This window comes from Phyllostomus discolor, chromosome 6 (genome assembly GCF_004126475.2).
Source record: "Phyllostomus discolor isolate MPI-MPIP mPhyDis1 chromosome 6, mPhyDis1.pri.v3, whole genome shotgun sequence".
NCBI classification, from domain to species: Eukaryota; Metazoa; Chordata; class Mammalia; order Chiroptera; family Phyllostomidae; genus Phyllostomus; species Phyllostomus discolor.
The window spans coordinates 94,921,632-94,929,783 of record NC_040908.2 but is presented as its reverse complement, the minus strand read 5'-3'; the positions used below and the strand labels follow the sequence as shown (position 1 = coordinate 94,929,783).

General features: G+C 37.8%; 1 pseudogene; it reads right to left on the bottom strand.

Annotated features, from left to right (window-relative positions):
- Nucleotides 1–6,397: 6,397 nt before the first annotated feature.
- LOC114498814 lies at nucleotides 6,398–7,895 on the bottom strand (annotated as a pseudogene).
- Nucleotides 7,896–8,152: the final 257 nt, after the last annotated feature.

Here is an 8,152-nt window from a genome sequence, read left to right as displayed (position 1 = left end):
AAATTCAAAGGTGCAGCCTTAGGAAGCTGAGGGGGTCTCCAGAAGATGTCTTTTACTTTATCTGTGAGTTGAGAGGATGGGGGTGGGGTGGTAAGGAGTCATCTCCTGAAAAGGACAGGTGGCAAAGGAGAGGAGGGAGGATTGAGGGGAGAGCTGCAGTTTTGACGAAGTTACTATAGGAAATGGGACTGGATCCCCACCATGGAGGATCCAGACTCATGGAGGTATTGCTAGGTAGCAGAGTGGCTCTGATGATTCAACCACAATGCCGAGGCAGCTGATGCCACCAACCAGGAAGTGAACAGAGCAGCAGGAAGCCTAATTCATGGAAACATTATAGAGGTCAACATGCAGACAGAGCCAGCCATCTCAGACCAACAAGAGTTTATCAGATTGCTATGATGCACTGGATCTTGTAACTGAGCACAAAGGAAAAGAGGAGAGCCCCCAAACTTGAAGAGCTAGAAAATGAATCAAATATAAGGGATGCATAAACATTTAAGTAAAACCACTGGAAGTCTCCTGTTATGGCTTAACTGTGGATGCCAGGAATGCTGACACCGAAGGCATTTGCTCTTCTCTGTCTCCCTTTTCCTTCTTTTAAACCAGAAATCACACTTCAGCTCCTTGTCCCTGTGCCCAAAATTCTTTTCAGCAAGTGCGACCTAAACTAGGCAGTCTAGGAACGCCACCTGGTGGGTTTTCAGGGCATTAAATATTTAACTTCCAGAAGAAAGGGTTCTAGATTAGAGAAAAATTCATTCATTAAGCAATATTTACGGCCCAGAACATTGTAAAAAGCACAAAAATACAAATATATGTCATCAAGTTTCTTCTAATCTAATAAGAAAAAATAGAATGGTTTAGAACTATGCTAATTTCAGAGTCGAAAGCCCATATAAAAGCAAATTAAATGAGAACTAAGATCTGTTGACTGAATTATGGTTCCTCATACGATAGAAGAAAACATGTTAAATAAAAAATAGAAAATCCAGTCCATGAAAACTGTTTTCCTTCTGGCCTAGTCTTACCTTCTATAGCTCCCCAAATTTTAATCTGGCCAGACACTACAAAACACTACAAAAACCCGTATCTTCAAGGAGACGAAGACCTCCTTGTCCGCCTTCTCACCTTCTCATGCCTGTGACATGTGTGGATTATTATGTGGACCACAGATGTGACTTATCGATTGAGAGTGACTTGCTGACTTAAATATATGTATAAACACATATATGTTTATAGATAAATAGTGATGGTGGCACAACAGTATGAATGTATTTAATATCACTAAACTATACACTTAAAAAGATTGGATGGTAAATTGTTATGCTATATGTATTTTACCACATTGCTAAAAATTGAGAAGAAAAGCATGTAACAGAGCTAAATAATAAACTAGAAGAGAGAAAGCATTTACAAATTATGTTTCTTCTTAGGATGCTTCTAGATGCAAGTAGATGAAACCAAACCTAATGTGGTTTTAAAAGTATAGATAAAAATAAAACCAAAACTAAACACAAAAATAAATGCACTAGTCATTGTTTCTTAAAGCGGTCTAGCCAGTTTTATGCAAAGAAAATGTTAAACTGTGGATTGCAGGTAGCTAAGTACTCTTTCCTGTGAATGACTACAGCCTGGGAAATGGGATGCTGAGATGCAGAGGACTTGATTCAAAGGACAAGCTAGCACTTGCAAGTTCACCAGCTCTGCAAGAATTATATTCTGTGCAAAAACAAAGATGAAAAAAAAAACCAACGTAGGCTAAATAACCACATTTCATTCTTTGAAGTGTCTGGAGAGACTGTGTTAGGAGGAACGTCGGAACATGTAGTCTAAGGTTTGTTCTTGGAGAAAAACATTGTGTGGGCAGATTATATTAATTTCCTTGTTGGTACCTGAAGCCTGCATTTCAGTCACATTTTTAAAACAAAGGAAATCTGGTTGTGTTTGCAAAAGCAGGAAGTGTTCTTGCCTCTGGGACTTCAGAGTCTATTATTAAAATGATAAATTCTCAGCTGAGTAAAGTGAAATAACACTGAATCATGTTAAGAAATATCTTTTCTGAATAATGCATAACACAAACTTGTTAACCTCTGACTTCAGTATGGAGACTGTTTTTCTTCCTAGTTTTAAGAGCTATTTTGGTTTCTGGGAAGTCTTTGCCTTATACTCCTACTTCTGATGGTCCTTTTACTTTTTATTTTTTAAAGATTTTATTCATTTATTTTTAAAATAAGGAAGAAAGGGAGAGAAATATCAATGTAGGCTTCCTCTCAAACGCCCCCTGCTGGGGACCTGGCCCACAACCCAGGCATGTGCCCTGACTGGGAATAGAACTGGCAACCTTTTGGTTTGCAGGCCGGCACTCAATCCACTGAGCCACACCAGCCAGGTCTGATGCCACTTTTTTAAAAAAATATGTTTTATTACAGTTGTACCATTTCCCCACCTTCACTCCCCTCCACCCTGCACACCCCTTCCCACCCACATTCTTCCACTTTGGTTCATGTCCATGGGTCATACATTTACGTTCTTTGGCTTCTATATTTCCCATACTATTCTCACCCTCCTCTTGTCTATTTTCTATCTACCATTTATGCTACTTATTCTCTGTACCTTTTCCCCCTCTCTCCCTCTCCCATATTGATAACTCTCCATGAAATCTCCAATTCTGTGGTTCCACTCCTGTTCTGGTTGTTTGCTTAATTTGTTTTTGTTTTTGTTTTAGGTGTGGTTGTTAATAATTGTGAGTTTGCTGTCATTTTACTATACATGTTTTTTATCTTCTTTTTCTTAGATAAGTTCCTTTAACATATCATATAATAAGGGCTTGGTGATGATGGACTCCTTTAACTTGACCTTATCTGAGAAAGCACTTTATCTGCCCTTCCATTCTAAATGAAAGCTTTGCTGGATAGAGCAATCTTGGATGTAGGTCCTTGCCTTTCATGACTTGGAATAATTCTTTCCAGCCCCTTATTGACTGTAAGGTCTCTTTTGAGAAATCAGCTGACAGTCTTATAGGCACTCCTTAGTAGGTAACTCTCTCTTTTCCCTTTGCTTCTTCCAGGATTTTCTCTTTATGTTTAATCTTAGGTAACTTAATGATGATGTGCATTAGTGTGTTCTTCTTTGGGTCCAACTTCTTTGGGACTCTCTTCCTGGAAGTCTATTTCCTTTGCCAGATTGGAGTTTTTTTCCTTCATTATTCGTTCAAATAAGTTTTCAATTTCTTGCTGTTGTTGTTCTTCTTCTGGCACCCCTATAATTTGAATATTGGAATATTTAAAGTTGTCTCAGAGGTTCCTAAGCTTCTCTTCATTTTTTTGAATTCTTGTTTCTTCATTCTGTTCCAGTTGGATGTTTATTTCTTCCTTTTGTTCCAAATTGTTACTTTGAGTCCTGGTTTCCTTTCTGTCATTGTTGGTTCCCTGAATATTTTGCTTTACTTCACTTTGGGTATTCTTCATTTGTTTTTTCACTTTTTGACCAAACTCAGTCAGATCTGTGAGCATTTTGATTCCCAGGGCTTTAAATTCTCCATTGGACAGGTTGGCGATCTCCTCCTCACTTAGTTCTCTTTCTGAGACTTTGGTCTGTTCTTTCCTTTGGGCCATGTTTCTTTGTCTTGGCACAGCTGATATGTTGTAAGGGGACAGGGACTTAGGTATTCACCCGGGGAAGGGCAACCCTCCTTGCTGTGCTGAGGTGCCACCTGTGGGGAGGGGCCAGAGAGGGAACAATGCAGCTCACCTGCTAGTCTATAGCACACTTTTCAATGAACTCTCATGTGAAACTGGGAGTTTCTCCCACCATGGCAACCTGTGCTGTAGCCCACAGTCAGCTCTGAGTCTCAGTTTTCCCCTTAAGTCAGCCCCTCCTGCACCCCTTTTTTGCTTCTTAATAGGCTTATTCTTTTTTACTGAGTTGTGAAATATTTTCCATGTTCCTGGCACTGAGCCAGGCTTAAGTACTTGAGTGTTCCAGCACTGAGGGCTTGAGTTCATGTTTACGAATAGAAATGGTTTAATTGCAATTACAGAAGGATACCAATGCCAATGAATTTTTATTTAGGAGATAGTCTCTGGAGCAATCACCTTTAGGCAGTTAAATTTCTTCCTCAATTTTCTGTGCAATAGAAGTTCTAAATTTTTTTATTTTAATTTTACTGAGATGAGTTAAACAGAATTAAATTTTTTTGTGTGTAAATTCCACAGCAAAGATTTGACTCATCAAACCTCTTCTTATCTATATAACATTTTACCAATTATGACATAATACAATTTTGAGTTTTCTTCTCAAGAAAAATTCTTGGTCTTTGATTTTACCAAATTGTGTTTTCAAGACCCAGACCTTGCTTCAGAACATTATTTTCCCATCTACAGTTTTAGGTGTTGGCAGGATTATTTGTTTTTTTAATGATTATTTTTTCATGTATGAAAAGCCTGGTCAGTTGAGATTTGCTTCTTACCTAATTCATGAAATTCTGTGAAACTCTTCTCAGGTATTAATTACATCATTGTTCTGCTGTATGGAATCCTTTTGTGTTGCTAATCCAAACCTTGAGTATATTTCAATCTCGTATTTTACTTTCTAACATAGCATTTAGAGATGGGATTTACATATTGGTAATTTCCAGTTTGCTAACTTCATAAAGTGATAGTTTTCCTCTCCAATTTTTGTTGTTTCCATGTTTTTAAAATCTGCTCTCAGAAGTCTACAGAAGCATAGGACAGCCAGATAATCTGTATGGCTGTGGTGGAGGGAAACTTCTACAACCCCTGACTGGTGAATTGCATTTTTTAGGTAATGGTATTGGAATCCTGTTTGTAAAGGAGTTACATGCATGTAGAACTCAAGGGTATTTTGAAATCTTTAATTATAACTATGAACATAGGAACATGAAGCAGTGTGGGAGAAAGCCCCAATAACACATGCCCTTGAGTCAGTGACCTCCTCATCACCTACCCCACCAGGCAGGAATAATTCAGGTGCTTTGATTTTTCTGCTTTGGAAAAGCACTACAAGTGCAGTGCTGAGATTATTTCAGTACATCTGAGAATATTTATATAGCCAGATAAGTTCTAGATATAAAACAGAAAAGTATCTGTGTTTCAGACATTGGGCTAAAAAGTCAGAGGGATGCACAGGTAAATTGGACTGGTCACTGACCTAAAAGATAGTGTAGATTTGTCAATCATAAAAGTGCTAGCTAACAATAAGAAACATTTCTTGTCTATGTACAACATGCCAGGTAGTGAGTAAATCCTTCACCTGGATAATCTCATGTAAACTGTTTCTTATAGTTTGCATCAGAGTTGGGGCCAGAAGGTTTCATTTCTGTGCTGGCTAATATTCCTTAACCATTTTTCCACCAAATGTTAGATTTCTTTGAGCTCTATCTTAGTGTTTTGGGGCAACATAGCAACCCATATTTCAGAAATTTTTAGTGATATATTATGCCCCACTAAAATTTTTTAGAAGTTAATTTTCATGTTTGATTGTTATTTTTGTTTCTCTATTTTTCTATATTTTACTACTTTTTTTTTTAACTCCCACTCAGGTGCTGCAGAACCTGGGACTCTGCCATCTTCTTTCTGTCTGTTTGGGAGGATTAGCTCATGGAAATAAAGAGCACTGTGCTGAACAGGAACTTCATTACCAGGCAGCATGGGCGAATAAGCAATGGGACCACTGCGCTTCTGCTAAGTAAGAACTATGGCATTTTTAATGGTCATTTCTCTTGTTACAAACAGCACAGTTTTAAATATTGCTCTAAATATTTTGCTTTAAATATTGCTTAAATAATATAACAGCATTTTTGGTTTTATGTTTTTGAGATCCTATAAGCTACAAACATGTCTAAATGCTTCAATAAGTTAGCAGCATGTAGTTAATGTTCTTAGGCTTTAGTTTTACTGTCTTCCATTATGGACATTCCACTCCCACCCCCAAGTATATTTGAAAACAGAAATATAAAACGTATTTTCTCATTAGAATCTCCTCACTTATATTTATAAATATAAATTTATATTTATAAATCCAAAGAAAATATTCTTGGACATACTGAAATATAGGCATTTCTATCCCCACCCCCTTCTACAAACATTTTAGGTAGTCAGAGAGCACTTTTATTGGCTGAATGGTACATGAAATACTGTTTAGCTTTATTTATGAAATGACTTCTCTTATTAAAAAATGATGCTAAATTACTCACACAAGAAGATATTTATAGCTTAAATGTAAGATCACCATATTTTCTAACTGAAAAGCTAAATACCTAGTTAATAAAAGACTTTGTATTTTTGTTAAAAAGTATTTTGAACAAGTGAACACCAAAAAATTAAATCATATTAACTGTATGTTTAACTGCCTTCATAGAAAAAATTTTTTCCATTAGTTGGTGTGTCTTTCAAATTTCAAACTATTAGATTTTTATAACATTAGAAATATGCTTTCATACTTTTAAAACATTTCAGTCTGTGAGCTGCTCCTGCCTGCCCTGTAAATCACCATGTGCTAGTCTTCCCTTTGCCTGCTCCATTTCAGTACCTAGGCCTTCTCTGATTTTTCATCAAGTCAGGCTGTTTCTACCTAATGGCCTTACATGTATGTTCTTTTCTTCCTTTCTTTCTTTTTTTAGAATAGCTGTATTTATTATTACTTTTTTCCAGCGATATTGCAAGAGGCAGAAGTGTGACATTGAATTCAGTGAGCCAGGTGCATAGGTACAAACTCCTTTTCTTGATGCAGGCCTGGCTGGTCAAGGAACAAAGGAATGACTGGGTCCCCTGCTGGTCTGTGTTTGCTCTCTTGCTGCGAGGGAAAGGGTTTCTTGAGGGAACAACTTTACCTCTGATAATGATTTATTTGGGTTCAGCTGGGTTATATTCCTCTTAGGAAAGTTGCCCAGTAACTTGAACTCATACTATGGAAATCCTTTGGAAGCTACAAAATCAAAGACCATCTGGAGCTTATTGCTGGTCAGGAAATGCCACAGGCTGCTGGAGGAACTCTTAAGGGGAGTGGATCCACAATTTGCTAAAGGCTCGGCATCTTCTTCTGGCTCTGGGGACAGGGCCTGCATTAAGGAGAGCCTAATGGCTTCCCATTCCTTGCTCTTCTTGTTCTTCGTGATTCTGTTCCAAACAAAACTGTTCTGCCATCACTATCTCATAAGCTTCCTTCTTTGCTCTGTGAGCTTCAAGTCAAAGGTGATAGGCCTCATCTTGCTCTCTCTTCACATTTTCTCTGGCTTCACATTAATCCTCATCCTTTATATCGTCTTTTTGTTGGGCAGTAAAGATCTTCATTGCAGCCCTGAGTCTCATCATTAACTCATCCACTGTTGTACCTTGTATCGCATTTAACAGTTCATTAGATGATTGCTTTCCCATAATAGTCAGAAAAAGTGGAAAGTGATCTGTTTTTTTAGGTCTGTGCAACAACACTGCCAAAGTGTCTTTTGCACATTGTCAGAAATCTTGCTCTATTGATGTCCTTTGTCACATCCCAAGCTCAGGTTATAAAATTTGACTCAGATAAGAGACAACAGATTCAGTACAAAGCATTTTTAAGCAGAACACATTGGTTAATACCTTTCATCATGGTGGAGGTAGATAGCAAGAAGCTTTGTATCTTGGTCTTTCAAATAGGAGGCCTCTTGAAAAGCAGCTTCTATTGGACCAATAAAAGCTACAGGATGGTTGTTTGCACATCTTGAAGAAAACTCTGTTGTAAATTGTAATAAGGCATCTCCTTCATTTTCTGCATTATCTGGCATCATTGGAGATTTTCTCAGAGCAGATGATACCATGCTGAATACTTCCCCATCATGAACCCCAATTTGGAGCATCTTCAAAATCATCTCCATCACTATCATTAACCATTTGAACATTGGTACTGTCTCTTCAGAGTGCTCCTGGTCTGCTCAGATGAAGATCTTCCACTGTCAGTGGATGGCAGTTAAGAGAGTCCCGATTCAGCAAGACGTGTTGCATCATCCATGGAAGAAGTTGGCCAGCCCTCCCACAACTGATGGGAAATGGTAATACTCGTAAGGTCCTACGCATTTCTTTTTACCGCTTGAATGGTACTCCTGAGAAGTTCAGGTTGTACAATTCCATGCTATTTTCATAATCTGTTATTTCTT